Here is a 15,796-nt window from a genome sequence, read left to right as displayed (position 1 = left end):
TTGTCAATGTATTGCTATACAATTATGTCATGCATGAACAAGGCTATCAGGGATGGCTCCAATGATCTGGCAGCCACATTCACTGCAGGAACAAGGCTATCAGGGATGGCTCCAATGATCTGGCAGCCACGTTCACTGCAGGAGTACTTAAGATGTAAGTGCGCTCAATGCGTTCATTGTCAAGACGAAGTTCACGATGAAGACTACCAAATCTGTCTTGGCAGCAGTAAGGGAAGGCGACTGGATGGTCTCTCTCGACCTTCAGGATGCATACTTCTACATCCCGATTCATCCAAACTTTCAACACATCTGAGGTTTGTGGACGGGAAAGTAATGTACCAATTTCGAGCACTGTGCTTCGGCCTCATTCCTGCTCCTCTTGTTTTTACAAGGCCCTTGCAAAATGTAGCAAGCTTTCTACATTTTTTTGAGGATTCAGAGCCTCCCTTTATTTTGACGACTGGCTAATCAGGGCGTCGTCATTAAATCGCTGTCTGGAAGGCCTCTAATGGACATTAGACCTAACCAAGGAGCTAGGTCTCATAGTGAACGTAGAGAAGTCGTAACTTACAGTACTCCATCCCAGACTATTCTTTTTTTGGGAATGGAGATACAGTGTCGGATTTTTTCGGGCCTTTTTTGTCTCCCACAAGAATGGAACAAGCTCTGTTAAAGGTCCTTCACTTGCAAGAGAAAAACAGTTGCTTTGTAAGAGTTTGAACGAGCCTCGTGGGAACTCTTTCATCGCTGGAGTAGTTTATCTCTCTGGGGAGACTCAACCTTTGCCCTCTCCAATTTCACCTAAACCATTGGAACAAGGAGAAGGGCTTAGAGAGTATCTCTTTCCCAATCTCCAACTCAGTCTAGACATGTCTGACTTGGTGGGACAGCAACATCAGACTTCGAGAAGGTCTTTCTCTTGCGATCAAGAACCCAAACCATGTGTTGTATTCAGATGCATCGGATTTGGGTTAGGGAGCTCCACTGGACAGTCTGGAATGCCCGGGTCTTTGATCCACGGATCAGAAGGAACTCCATTTAAGGCAAGTAACATCTCTCCTTTGGTGAGATTTGTGCAAGGAAAAATGAATGTCTTGGCGGACTACCTCAGCAGAAGAGGACAAGTCATCTCCATGGAGTGGACGTTGCATAAGACTGTGTGCGAGAAGCTATGGATGACATGGGGTCAACCCACCATAGATCTTTTTGCGACTTCACTGACAAAGAGGCTCTCGACTTACTGCTTTCCAGTTCCAGATCCAGAGGCAGCCCACATAGACGCTTTCCTGCTGGACTGGTCTCACCTGGATGTTTATGCCTTTCCACCTTTCAATGAATGTGGGGAATGAAAGTGATGGAGAGACAGAAATTGAATGTGTTTGAGATGAAGTGTCTGAGGAGTATGGCTGGTGTATCTCAAGTTGATAGGGTTAGGAACGAAGTGGTGAGGGTGAGAACGGGTGTAAGAAATGAGTTAGCGGCTAGAGTGGATATGAATGTGTTGAGGTGGTTTGGCCATGTTGAGAGAATGGAAAATGGCTGTCTGCTAAAGAAGGTGATGAATGCAAGAGTTGATGGGAGAAGTACAAGAGGAAGGCCAAGGTTTGGGTGGATGATAGGAGGATAGATGTGAGAGATGTGAGAGAGGCAAGAGAGCGTGCTAGAAATAGGAATGAATGGCGAGCGATTGTGACGCAGTTCCGGTAGGCCCTGCTGCTGCCTCCGGTGCCTTAGATGACCGCGGAGGTAGCAGCAGTAGGGGACTCAGCAGTATGAAGCTTCATCTGTGGTGGAAATGTGGGAGGTTGGGCTGTGGCACCCTAGCAGTACCAGCTGAACTCGGCTAAGTCCCTGGTTAGGCTGGGAGGAACGTAGAGAGTAGAGGTCCCCTTTTTTGTTTTGTTCTTGTTGATGTCGGCTGCCCCCCAAAATTGGGGGAAGTGCCTTTGGTATATGTATGTATGTATGTACCTTTCAAGATCCTAAACAAGGTGCTACAGAAGTTCACCTCTCACGAAGGGACCAGGTTGACATTGGTTGCTCCACTCTGGCCCACGAGAGAGTGGTTCACAGAGGTACTTCTATGGCTGGTAGACGTTCCAAGAAGTCTGCCGTTACGGATGGATCTCTTGCGACAGCCTCACGTAAAGAGATTTCATCAAAGCCTCCCCACGCTTCGTCTGACTGCCTTCAGACTATCGAAAGACTCTCTTGAGCTCGAGGGTTTTCGAAGGAGGCAGCTAGAGCGATCGCGAGGGCTAGAAGATCCTCTACCATCAGGATCTATCAGTCGAAATGGGAGGTATTTAGAGACTGGTGCAAGTCCTCCTCTATTTCCTCTTCCAAGTGCCTCTGTAGCGCAGATTGCGGATTTTCTGCCTTATCTGAGAAACGGTCGCTCCCTCTCTGCATCCACCATTAAAGGCTACAGAAGCATGTTAGCTTCTGTTTTCAGGCATAAGGGTTTGGATCTTTCTAATAACAAAGATCTCCAAGACCTGCTTAAGTCTTTCGAGACTTCCAAGGAGCGTCATATTTCGACTCCTGCTTGGAACTTGGACGTGGTCCTACAGTTCCTTATGTCAGACAGGTTTGAACCATTAGATTCAGTCTCCCTGAAGGATCTTACCCTCAAGACACTTTTTTTGGTGAGCTTGGCTTCGGCTAAAAGGGTTAGTGAGATACATGCTTTTAGCAAGAACATCGGCTTCTCCGCTAATAAAGCAGTATGCGCTCTTCAACTTGGTTTTTTGGCCAAGAATGAACTTCCGTCTCGTCCTTGGCCTAAATCATTTGAAATCCCCAGTCTTTCTGAGATTGTGGGGAATGAAGTTGAAAGAGTGCTGTGCCCCGTTAGAGCTCTTAAATTTTGTTTATCCAGAACTAAACCGCGACGAGGTTGTCCAGAGGCTTTATGGTGCTCCGTTAAAAAGCCCTCTTTGCCCATGTCTAAGAATGCGTGGTCTTATTTTATTAGACTTTTGATTCGGGAGGCACACTCTCAATTAAGTGAGAAGGATCATAATTTACTTAAAGTCTAGGCTCATGAAGTTAGAGCGATAGCAACTTCTGTAGCGTTTAAGCAAAATAGATCCATTAAAAGTATCATGGACGCGACCTTTTGGAGAGGCAAGTCGGTTTTCGCTTCATATTACTTGAAAGATGTCCAGACTCTTTATGAGGACTGCTACACACTGGGACCATTCGTAGCAGCGAGTGCAGTAGTGGGTGAAGGCTCTACCACTACATTCCCTTAATCCCAATATCCTTTTAATCTACTCTTGAAATTTTTAATCTTATTTTGGGTTGTACGGGAGACTAAGAAGTCTTTCGCAATCTTTTTGATTTGGCGGGTGGTCAAAATATTGTTTCTTGAGAGCGCCCAGATTAAGGGTATTGATGAGGTCCTGTTATAGGGTGTTCACCCTGGATATAGCAGCTCCTGGGAGTCTTTCAGCATCCTAAGAGGATCGCTGGGCTTCGTGAGGATAGCGGACTAATGAGGCAGAGTAATTATCAGAGTCAGCTTCCTTACCAGGTACCTATACTTAAGTCTGTTTTTTGAATAGTTGTCAAAAACTCTTGAGCATATACACCTTTATTGTATTAATACTGGTCTCTACCCACCACCATGGGTGTGAATCAGCTATTATATATTCACCGGCTAAGTTTAATATTTAAAAATGATATTTTGATTATAAAATAAATTTTTGAATATACTTACCCGGTGAATATATAAATTAAAGGCCCTCCCTTCCTCCCCAACAGAGACCCAGCGGACTGAGAAGAACTGGAGAAATTGACAAGTATATGCGGTATCTGGCCGATAGTCGGCGCTGGTGGGCACACCCGCAACCTTCACGGCGATCGCTCGCGAGTTTTCGGAATCTGTCGAGCCGTCGGAGACGTCAGCTATTATATATTCACCGGGTAAGTATATTCAAAAATTTATTTTATAATCAAAATATCATATTTAGAGACTGGTGCAAGTCCTCCTCTATTTCCTCTTCCAAGTGCCTCTGTAGCGCAGATTGCGGATTTTCTGCTTTATCTGAGAAACGGTCGCTCCCTCTCTGCATCCACCATTAAAGGCTACAGAAGCATGTTAGCTTCTGTTTTCAGGCATAGGGGTTTGGATCTTTCTAATAACAAAGATCTCCAAGACCTGCTTAAGTCTTTCGAGACTTCCAAGGAGCGTCATATTTCGACTCCTGCTTGGAACTTGGACGTGGTCCGACAGTTCCTTATGTCAGACAGGTTTGAACCATTAAATTCAGCCTCCCTGAAGGATCTTACCCTCAAGACACTTTTTTTGGTGAGCTTGGCTTCGGCTAAAAGGGTTAGTGAGATACATGCTTTTAGCAAGAACATCAGCTTCTCCACTAATAAAGCAGTATGCGCTCTTCAACTTGGTTTTTTGGCCAAGAATGAACTTCCGTCTCGTCCTTGGTCTAAATCATTTGAAATCCCCAGTCTTTCTGAGATTGAGGGGAATGAAGTTGAAAGAGTGCTGTGCCCCGTTAGAGCTCTTAAATTTTATTTATCCAGAACTAAACCGCTACGAGGTTGTTCAGAGGCTTTATGGTGCTCCGTTAAAAAGCCCTCTTTGCTCATGTCTAAGAATGCGTGGTCTTATTTTATTAGACTTTTGATTCGGGAGGCACACTCTCATTTAAGTGAGAAGGATCGTAATTTACTTAAAGTCAAGGCTCATGAAGTTAAAGCGATAGCAACTTCAGTAGCGTTTAAGCAAAATAGATCCATTAAAAGTATTATGGACGCGACCTTTTGGAGAGGCAAGTCGGTATTCGCTTCATATTACTTGAAAGATGTCCAGACTCTTTATGAGGACTGCTACACACTGGGACCATTCGTAGCAGCGAGTGCAGTAGTGGGTGACGGCTCTACCACTACATTCCCTTAATCCCAATATCCTTTTAATCTACTCTTGAAATTTTTAATCTTATTTTGGGTTGTACGGGAGACTAAGAAGTCTTTCGCAATCTTTTTGATTTGGCGGGTGGTCAAAATGTTGTTTCTTGAGAGCGCCCAGATTAAGGGTATTGATGAGGTCCTGTTATAGGGGTGTTCACCCTGGATATAACAGCTCCTGGGAGTCTTTCAGCATCCTGAGAGGATGGCTGGGCTTCGTGAGGAAAGCGGACTAATGAGGCAGAGTAATCATCAGAGTCAGCTTCCTTACCAGGTACCTATACTTAAGTTTGTTTTTATGAAATATTTGTCAAAAACTCTTGAGCATATACGCCTTTATTGTTATAATACTGGTCTCTACCCACCACCATGGGTGTGAATCACCTATTTATATATTCACCGGCTAAGTTTAATATTTAGAAATGATATTTTCATAATAAAATAAATTTTTGAATATACTTACCCGGTGAATAAATAATATTAAAGGCCCTCCCTTCCTCCCCGATAGAGACCCTGCGGACTGAGAAGAACTGGAGTGGTTGAGAAGTATATGCGGTATCTGGCCGATAGTCGGCGCTGGTGGGCACACCCGCAACCTTCATGGCGATCGCTTGCGAGTTTTTTGGAATCTGTCGGGCCGTCGGAGACGTCAGCTATTTATATATTCACCGGGTAAGTATATTCAAAAATTTATTTTATAATGAAAATATCATATTTACATTGGGTTTACCTTTTAGCGTAGCTGAAATGGCGAGCCATTAGAATTTAACGAGGGTGTATTACCCCCGCGCTAATTAGCAAGGGGGTAGGGGAGTGGTAGCTAGCTACCCCTCCCCCCCTCACACACCGGTGAACTGCTTCACTTCACTTTTGGCTCGGACGATAGACAGACGTGTCTGTCTTCGTCCTCGCTTGGCAGCCATTATTTGTTTTGTCTTTACTTAATCACTTACTTTTCTTTTACTCAATATATATGTAAACATTTTTTCATGTTTATGTATATATTTGAGTATAGAAATCAGTAAGTTTCCTTTTCAGAGTTTGTGCTTGTGTGTGTAGTGTACGATATCTCCGTGGAGCCCTCGGCAGTTAGGCCACCATAGTGTAATTTCATGGGTCGCGATCGAGTTTGACTTCGGTCTTTCTCTCTCTCTCTCTCTCTCTCTCTTGAGGTCATTCACCCTTTTACTACGTGACTTTTACTACGCCTTAGTAGCTTCCTTCCCGTGTGGGGGGGTTGCTACGCCGTACGTTTTGTTTCAATTAGTTTATGAATCTAATTGTATGTGTTGTTTTTTCAGCTTTGTAGAACGATTCCTTTCGGGGTTTTCGTTCTTTCTTTAGTGTTCATTCATTTTTAAATTACATAATTACATAGTTACATAATTATAATTGTTATAATTCTGTGTTGGTTACAGCTCTCCTTCCGTGAGTGTAAGTGGTTGTGGGGGCACGTGCCTGTTGTGTAATTCTTGTGTTCCTTTCCCTCGGGATTCCTCTTCGGAGCCTTCCCGGGGGAATGAATGTTAACTAATGATTTTTGTTTTATTTTTGACAGTTACCGATCTAGTTCGTTTCTGTAATGTGACAACGGAGTGAGCTGTCTTGTTGAGGCCTGGGGATTCGGCTGTTGCTGCCTCCCCCTTAGATCTTCGTCAGGGGCGTGTCTCCTTCTCCTGGAAGTACTCCCGTGACGCCTGACAGCTCTCCAGTTCATTTTAGAACACTCAGGAGGCTCGCCTCCTTGGGTGGGTAACTTTCCTTCCGAGGGAAGTTTTCCTGTCCTGGCTTGAGTTTTTCCCCTTGGGGGGGTTCTTCTCTTGCCTTTTTTTCGTGCAACTATGCTCTTGGTGCTGAGCGGTCGCACCTGCAGTTACACTCAAGGGGCTGGGCAACTGCAGGAGCCCCTCTTCGGAGGATTGCTCGTTTTAGGTCACTGGCTGACCCGTCTCTTCTACGAAGTGTTTCTCTCTCGTTCGCGAGAGAGTACACTCATAGAGACTCCTCTTCGGAGGACTCTTCTGCTGTTGTTGCTGTTGGCCGCCTTCGCCGTAAGGCTCACCGTCCGCTACGTCGTAAGGGCCTCCCATCTCCCTATAAGGGTGCTAAGAGGCGCCTTTTTGAATCTCCGTATGCAGCCTACAACTCCTTCTTCTTGATCTTCCGCCCCTGGTGCAGATGGACAGCAGTCTGACCTCGTCTTCTGACGGGCAACGGTCTTCCGACGGACATCAGTCTCCCGACGGACAACGATCCCTTCGGGGCAAAGGGTTGCCCCCCACTGGGGTGCTTCCCTTGCGTGTCAGGGTTCCCCTGCGCTCCCTTCTGCAGTGTTCTCTCCTGCTCAGTGTTAGCGCACAGGCTCTCTCCTGCTCAGTGTTAGCGCACAGGCGCTCTCCTGCTCATCAGCGCTTTCCTGATCGCTAGCGCTCTCCTGTTCGCCAGCGCTCTCCTGTTCGTCAGCGCTCTCCTGATGATCGTCTCTGCTGTTCCTGTTGGTTCCTGTTACGCGCCCTGTGCGCCCACGTTCGCCCTCGCGATCTAGAACTTTGGTTCAGGTCTTGGACAAGGACTCTTCTTCTACGCACAGGATTCCACGCGTTGCCTTCTGCTCGCCAGCGATCACCAGCTCGCCAGCGACCACAGACGCGTCAACGTTTGCCTGCTCGTCAGCGATCTCCTACGCGTCAACGATCGCCATCGATCTGCCACGCGTTCAGTTCCCCTGGACACCATCAGTAGCGATCTAGTGCTCGCCTGCTGTGGAGCACGATCTCCGGTAGCTGAGTCTTGCTGTAGATCTTCCTCCTGCTCACGAGCGCTCACCTTTACTTCTGTCCTTCTGTGCGCCAGCTTTCTTCAATCGCCAGCGCACATCTGCGCGCCCTTTTCTGCCACGCACCAATGGGCGCCAACGGTTTTTTCTGACCGTCCAGGATCGCCCGATTAACAGCTTGCTTCAGCGCTCACTTTCCTGATCCACCTGCGCGCCTTCTGTTAGCGCGATGCGCGCTAACCATCCCTAGTCTCTTACGCGTTAGCGATCGCCTACGCGCTAACGTTTTGTTAACGCACCACCGCTCGCCGTCGCTTGCCGACGCGCCATCGCTTGCCGACGCGCCATCGCTTGTCAACGCGCCTTCACTCGCCAGAACGCGCCATCGCACGCCTACGCGCCATGGGTCTCCTGACCGCCTGCGCTCACCCGCGCGCCCACGTGCCTGCGCGTCCACACTCCCGCGCGACCGCACGCCCACGTGCCCGTGCTCATGCGTTCCAATGTTTGCCCGCGCGCGAACCAATGGTATTCCATCGCGCGGACCAACGGTGTTCCGTCGCGCGGACCGACGGTGTTCCGTCGCGCGGACCGATGGTGTTCCGTCGCGCGGACCGACGGTGTTCCGTCGCGCGGACCGACAGTGTTCCGTCGCGCGGACCGACGGTGTTTCGTCGCGCGGACCGACGGTGTTCCGTCGCGCGGACTGACGGTGTTCCGTCGCGCGAACCGACGGTGTTCCATCGCGCGAACGTCGGCTTGATTCCTGCAGTATCCATTGCTCGCCTACGGGTCATCGCTCGCCGACCACCAGCTCTCGCCCTCCTTCTGCGCTCCTTCGCGCACTTTCGTTTGCGCTCCTGCGTGCCCGCGCATGGGCGCTTCCACGTTCGGCCACGCGCAAACCATTGATTTACCATCGCACCAGCGCCAGGGCGATTGTGACCGTGATTCCCATCGGGGTTTCGCAACATGGCCAGCCTGGCGAGTCTTCTGGAGCGTATTTCCAGAACACTGTCCTCACCCCGTAAACGCAGAGCATGGCACATGCAAGAGCAGGAAGAATCTTCAGGGAGGTCTGAGCAACATTCTTCTTTCCAGAACCTGGGTTAGCCCTTCCTCGTCATTCCCTGGAAGGGTTTTGCCAGGGAGCTTTCCGTTCGAGATTTCTCTGTCGGCCAAGGGGTGACTGGTTTACCCCTTCCTGTTCTCCATCTCGCCCAAGAATCTTCACGAAGCTTGCGAACGCAGCTCTCCAACAATTACGCCTAAAGGGAATCCAAGTAGTGGTCTACCTGGACGACTGGCTGGTGTGGGCAGCATCCAAGACAGAGTGCATGCAAGCTTCCCAACAGGTGATCCAGTTCCTGGAACATCTAGGTTTCAAGATCAACAGAAAAAGTCTCGGCTTTCTCCATCTCAAAAGTTTCAGTGGCTGGGAATCCACTGGGACTTACTGTCACTCCAACTTTCCATCCCTGTAAAGAAGAGGAAAGAAATAGCAGGTTCTGTCAAGAGACTTCTGGAATCCAAAAGGATATCAAGACGCGAACAGGAGAGAGTGCTGGGCTCTCTCCAGTTTGCCTCAGTAACAGACCCAGTGCTAAGAGCACAGCTAAAGGATGCAACCGGAGTTTGGAGAAAATATGCATCAAACGCGCGAAGAGATCTGATAAGACCAATACCGATTCGTCTGCGAACGCTTCTCAAGCCATGGTCCAAAGCCAAACATCTGAAGAAATCGGTGCTTCTTCAGCCACCTCCCCCCTCTATGACTATTCATACAAATGCCTCGAAGGAAGGATGGGGAGGTCATTCTCACCGGAAGAAGGCCCAAGGAACCTGGTCCAACCTTTTCAAGAAATTTTCACATAAACTTTCTGGAAGCCATGGCAGTACTTCTTACATTGAAGAAAGTCTCCCCTCGCCACTCGATCCACATAAGATTGGTACTAGACAGCGAGGTGATAGTGAGATGCCTGAATCGACAAGGATCGAGGTCACCTCAAATCAACCAAGTGATTTTGGCCATCTTCTGACTAGCAGAGAAGAAGAGATGGCACTTGTCAGCAGTTCACCTTCAAGGAGTCCGCAATGTGACGGCGGACGCTCTATCCAGGCTCACGCCGATAGAGTCAGAATAGTCCCTAGACGCAGGATCATTCTCTTTCATCTTGAGTCAAGTCCCGGAACTGCAGATAGACCTTTTTGCGACGAAAGACAAGAAGTTACCTCTCTACGTGTCCCCGTACGAGGATCCCCTAGCGGAAGCAGTGGACGCTATGTCCCTCGACTGGAACAGATGGTCCAGGATTTACCTGTTCCCTCCTCACAACCTTCTACTGAGGGTCCTCGACAAACTGAGATCTTTCAAGCGAAAAGCGGCAGTAGTGGCTCACAAGTGGCCGAACAGCGTATGGTTCCCTCTGGCATTAGAACTACAGCTGAAGTTTCTACCGCTACCGGATCCAGTTTTGACTCAGCGAGTTCAGAAGTCGACTGTCTGCGCTTCATCATAGAAAACCGGGAACCTGCAGCTCATGATTTTCTCTCCCTAGCAGTGAGAAAACGTTTTGGGATATCAAGAGACAGTTTAGACTTTTTAGAGGAATATAAGTCCAAATCCACCAGAAGACAATATGAGTCATCATGGAGGAAGTGGGTGTCCTTTGTCAAGGCGAAGAATCCACAAAAGATCTCGACAGATTTCTGCTTATCATTCTTCATCCACCTCCATGGTCAAGGTTTAGCAGCCAACACAATATCAACGTGTAAGTCCGCCTTGACAAGACCTATTCTTTATGCCTTCCAGGTCGACCACTCTAACAACATTTTTAACAAAATTGCGAAGGCCTGTGCTAGTCTCAGACCATCAGCACCTCTGAAACCTATTTCATGGTCTCTGGATAAGGTTCTTCATTTTGCTTCACTGTTGAACAATGAGGAGTGTGCTTTAAAAGATTTAACCCAAAAAGTTATATTTCTGTTTGCACTCGCTTCGGGGGCTAGAGTTAATGAAATAGTAGCCCTCTCGAGAGAGGAAGGTCATGTTCAGTTCTTAGATGGGGGAGAACTAAACCTTTTTCCGGACCCAACGTTTCTTGCCAAGAACGAGCTACCCACCAACAGGTGGGGTCCCTGGAGAATCTGTCCTCTGAAAGAAGATGCATCTCTATGTCCAGTGGAGTGCCTCAAGGTCTATCTTCGCAGGACTTCAGACTTTAACGGAGGTCAGCTGTTTAGGGGAGAAACATCAGGCTCAAATTTATCTCTGAAACAACTAAGGGCGAAAATCACCTATTTTATTCGCAGAGCGGATCCAGATAGTACACCCGCAGGTCATAATCCGCGAAAAGTTGCCTCGTCCATAAATTTTTTTAATAACATGGATTTCGAACATCTTCGCTCATACACTGGCTGGAAGTCTTCCAGAGTATTCTTTAGACACTATGCAAAGCAAGTGGAGCAACTGAAGAGGTCTGTGGTAGCAGTAGGTAGTGTCGTCAAATCTACTGTTTAATTCTGCGAGGAACAGTGAAATTAATTGGGACGATTAATTCAAGGGTGGGTGTGTAGTCACGGACTGTTCTACAGACTAAGTGTTAGGTCACTAAGGTGTCCTCGTTGACTGTTCCATAAACAAAGGTGAACCAAGCTTAAGTGCAGACACGTGTGCCAAGCGTTTCCGACGCCAGTGTGATTGAATAGTAAGACAGACTTTTGTGATTTTAATATCTCAATATTAAAAGTGGCGCATATATCCTTTCTTTTCAGATGAAACAATTTTTCTGCTTACTATGATCCTTATGCTTATTTGTTGGTTATCCACTTCTTATACTTGTATAATTGCTGATTAACCTATTTATATTTTTATTGATTGTTGTCAATAAACTAGTTCTTGTGAACCTTGTGTCTCATTCGCCTGTGTCATTTTACTAGAAAATGGTTTAGCATTACTTTGAATTATGAATAATTTTAACATGAATAATCCTAAAGATTGATCCTTACTACAAGCAAACACTCATTGGTTTATGCTTCCCCCTAGTAGGAAGGACTTAATGCCCTATAGGGACGGTGGCGGATATACAAATTTCTTCCTATTCGGATATAAACCTTTGTCCAATCCAGTAATAGAATGGCACACCGGGGAACTTGTCGGTATTTCATATCGACGCGAGCGGTTCCTTTACAAACTTTGCTTTACATAATATAGGGTGAGACCGCTATATTGGCTTGTCTGTTATTCATACATAGGTATATGTACTCCTCGAGACTTTTTCCAGAGTCTAGTATGACTCTTCCCTGTAGGGGGCAGGAAGCACTAGCATGGTTTATGTTTAGATGAAATGATGTATGACGGTAACATCTTAGGTCTCTAGGTCTATGCGTACCGGAAATACTTTCTTGAGGGTACGGCACGATCTGAGAATCCACAGATTCAGTAATGCTCTGGTATACTTCCATCAGAACGACATGCCCTGAGCCCAAAAAACAGATTTTGAGCGAAGCAAAAAATCTATTTTTGGGTGAGATAGCCATGTCGTCCTGATGGACCCGCCCTTCCTTTTTCTTAAAAAGGGCTATAGGACCCCTCCCTATAATACAGTATCTGTAGCACCTCGTGTATCGCTACAAGGAATGCAAATGTACGCACTCGAAGCGAGATAGGAGAGGGGCTTTGTTAGCGACTCTCCTTTCATTCTCGTTTTTCGTTTTCTTGCCACTTTGACCCCTCGAAGTGTTAATTCTATTCGGGGTGTAGATTGCTATGTGGTGTGTCAAGAATACGTCCTCTGATATTATGCGATATCCCTGGTTAAGTTTATTTAGGGATATTCGCTCCAGGAGATAGAATTCTGGATACCTTAAGGTAAATTCTCTGGGAATATCATCATAGTCAAATATACCCAAGGAAGCTATCCTAAAGGAACTTCCATCAGGACGACATGGCTATCTCACCCAAAAATAGATTTTTCGCTTTGCTCAAAATCCATTATATATATATATATATATATATATATATATATATATATATATATATATATATATATATATATATATATATATATGTATATGTATATATATGTATATATATATATATATATATATATATATATATATATATATATATATATGTATATATATATATATATATATATATATATATATATATATATATATATATATATATATATATATATATATATATATATATGTATATATATATATATATGTATATATATATATATATATATATATATATATATATATGTATATATATATATATATATATATATATATATATATATATATATATATATATATATATGTATATATATATGTATATATATATATATATATATATATATATATATATATATATATATATATATATATATATATATATATATATATATATATATATGTATATATATATATATATGTATATATATATATGTATATATATATATATATATATATATATATATATATATATATATATATATATATATATGTATATATATATATATATATATATATATATATATATATATATATATATATATATATATATATATATGTATATATATATACGTATATATGTATATATATATATATATATATATATATATATATATATATATATATATATATATATATATATATATATGTATATATATATATATATATGTATATATATATATATATATATATATATATATATATATATGTATATATATATATATATATATATATATATATATATATATATATATATATATATATATATATACTTATTTATTTTTGGGCTCAAGCCATGATGTCCTAATGGAAGGTTCCATTAGTAGCTTCCGAAGGGTATATATGACTACAGTGATATTCCCAGAGAATCAAACCAAAGGTTCCACAGAATTCTAACTTCTGGCGCGAGTACCTTTAAGATTACTCTCAAGGGTATCGTATATCATCAGGGGACGTATTCTTGACACTCCACATGGCAATCTGCACCCCGAATAGCCTTCACGCCTCTAGGCTCTAGGGGGAAAATGTGGCAGAATAGAAGGGTAACCGCAACAAAGATTACCCTGGTTCCCCTACTACAATCGTATCAAAACCGCGTCAACTCCCTCTGGCGGTCATTCCTTTATCTGTAGCGACTCGCTACGGTGGTGTTCCCTGTCGATCTGACATTTCCGATCGATTTCTGGGAATCTTTATGCTTCTACGGCTTCTTTCTCCATCTAGAAAGTTGAGTATTGATTCTTTACATTATGTAATTTAGTTCCAGCCTCGCAATGAAATTGTGTATTTCTTGTGTGCGGATCTTCGCCGATCGCCGGTGTCGCCATGGCGCTGTCGTTCTGTGTACATGTGCTATTTAGTTAGCAGAACGACATTCTGGTGTACAGTAAATAGCTTATTCATTGTTATGAAAGCTATTTAGGCATTATATATTGTAAAGATATCTATAAGCATATTTTTCCCTTTCCGTGGCGATCGTATATGTCAGAGTTTAGGTGATTTAGGTAACCGAAATCTCGTCTTGTCTGGGTAACATAACCTAGACAACATATACTTTCGTCATTTCCCCGGTTACCCTTGTATATTGGTTATCATTCCTGGAGATCAATATCTCCTGGAATTATTTTAACCATCATCAATCTCACTAGAGATTTATGGGTAATCTCTCTTCCCTCTGAGAGCAGCCGTAGGCTACAACTCTCTGCGTCGGCCTTGAATTTCGAATTCAGGCATGACTAGCCTAGAGTTTTCTGTCTCATCCCTTAACGGCCGTCGGCAAGTTTTGGGATTCGATCAGAACCTCAGAGTATTTAGTCTTTGTCGGCAGTCGGTCGGCGGGGTGATTGCATTCCCTTGCCGTCGGAACTACCAGCATAGGAGGCTAGCCCTCCCTAGACTACACCTGAAGTGGTCGAATGTTACCGCCACCTTCTCCCTGTGGTCTAGTAGACTAGTCCTATGCTCGCCGACCCTAGGCTATAGAGTCGTATACTCTTGTGGCCTAGGATGGCGCCGGCATTGGAACTCTGTTTCTCGCTTGTTGAGAGGAAGACATGAGCTGCCGTTCCCTTAACTGTATTAGCACCTCCTAAGCTGGAGAATAAATGATTCTCCTGCCGCTTGTGGTCGTGCCGGTACTGAAATAGAGTTTCTTCAAGGTAAGTAGATCTGGCAACATTGCCGGTCCCTCCTATACCTCATATAGGACCCTTTCCCCTCCCCTCTCTGTTCTTTTACGATGGCCGAGCCATTGTCTTTCCTGTGCTGGAGTCCTGCAACCCTACCATTGCAGGTGGGTTGCTGGAGCCGCCCAGACCCCCCCCCCTCCTCAGCCATCAGCTGTCGGCGACTGCCGACTGCCAACGGCCATGACGGCTGTCGGCGACTGCCGGCTTCCAGCGGCTTTGGCGGCTGTGGATGGGAGGCCCCTTTTGTCACCAAGGTTCTCCAGTTCTCCCTTGAACTGCTAGCCACAGTTTCTGTTGTCGGCGTATTGTTCTGGCCGGCAGTAGACCGGCACAGATAGATACTGACTCAGTAGGTAGCATGCCGACTGTACTCGTGCTGCCGGAGGCTGGCCTACAGCAGTAAGCCGGCAATAGTACTGTGGCTAAATGGAAGTGAACCTTTTTTTCGTAGAAAGGCAGTAAAATTAGACTTTTACATCTTTTATTACTGTATACATATACGGTAATAGATAGTCTTCACTCCATGCTTTCTCTCTCTCTCTCTCTCTTTTCTAGCTTGCTAGATGCTCCGACAATAGCTAGCTAATTCGGCAATATGCCGGCTGAACTACAGTATATGTCTTTACAGGTAATCAGTATAATTGCAGTATAGTATATACAGCAGATGAATAACTATCGTATATGTTATACTAGTAGTTATTTCCAATATATCTTGGGTATCCCTGCCCAGATATTTGCTGAACCCAATTCTATATTGATGGATTAATATTTCATCAATATTCTGATTTGAAATCAGTTTCCATTTACCCTGCAATATTGAATTTCATAAAGGGCTGGTGGTGTGACACCTCTAACCCCTATAGGGGAGAGCCCTTAT

The 15,796-nt window shown here is 44.6% G+C and overlaps 1 long non-coding RNA gene across 3 annotated transcripts in view; it reads left to right on the top strand.

The window, feature by feature from the left end:
• Positions 1 to 15,796, top strand: part of LOC137650150 (uncharacterized) — a 75,631-nt gene that overhangs the window by 24,397 nt on the left and 35,438 nt on the right. The gene's annotated exons all lie outside the window — the stretch shown is intronic.

The sequence above is a fragment of the Palaemon carinicauda genome, chromosome 11 (assembly GCF_036898095.1).
Source record: "Palaemon carinicauda isolate YSFRI2023 chromosome 11, ASM3689809v2, whole genome shotgun sequence".
NCBI lineage: Eukaryota > Metazoa > Arthropoda > Malacostraca > Decapoda > Palaemonidae > Palaemon > Palaemon carinicauda.
The sequence above is the reverse complement of the archived record's forward strand: the minus strand, read 5'-3'. Positions and strand labels throughout refer to the sequence as shown.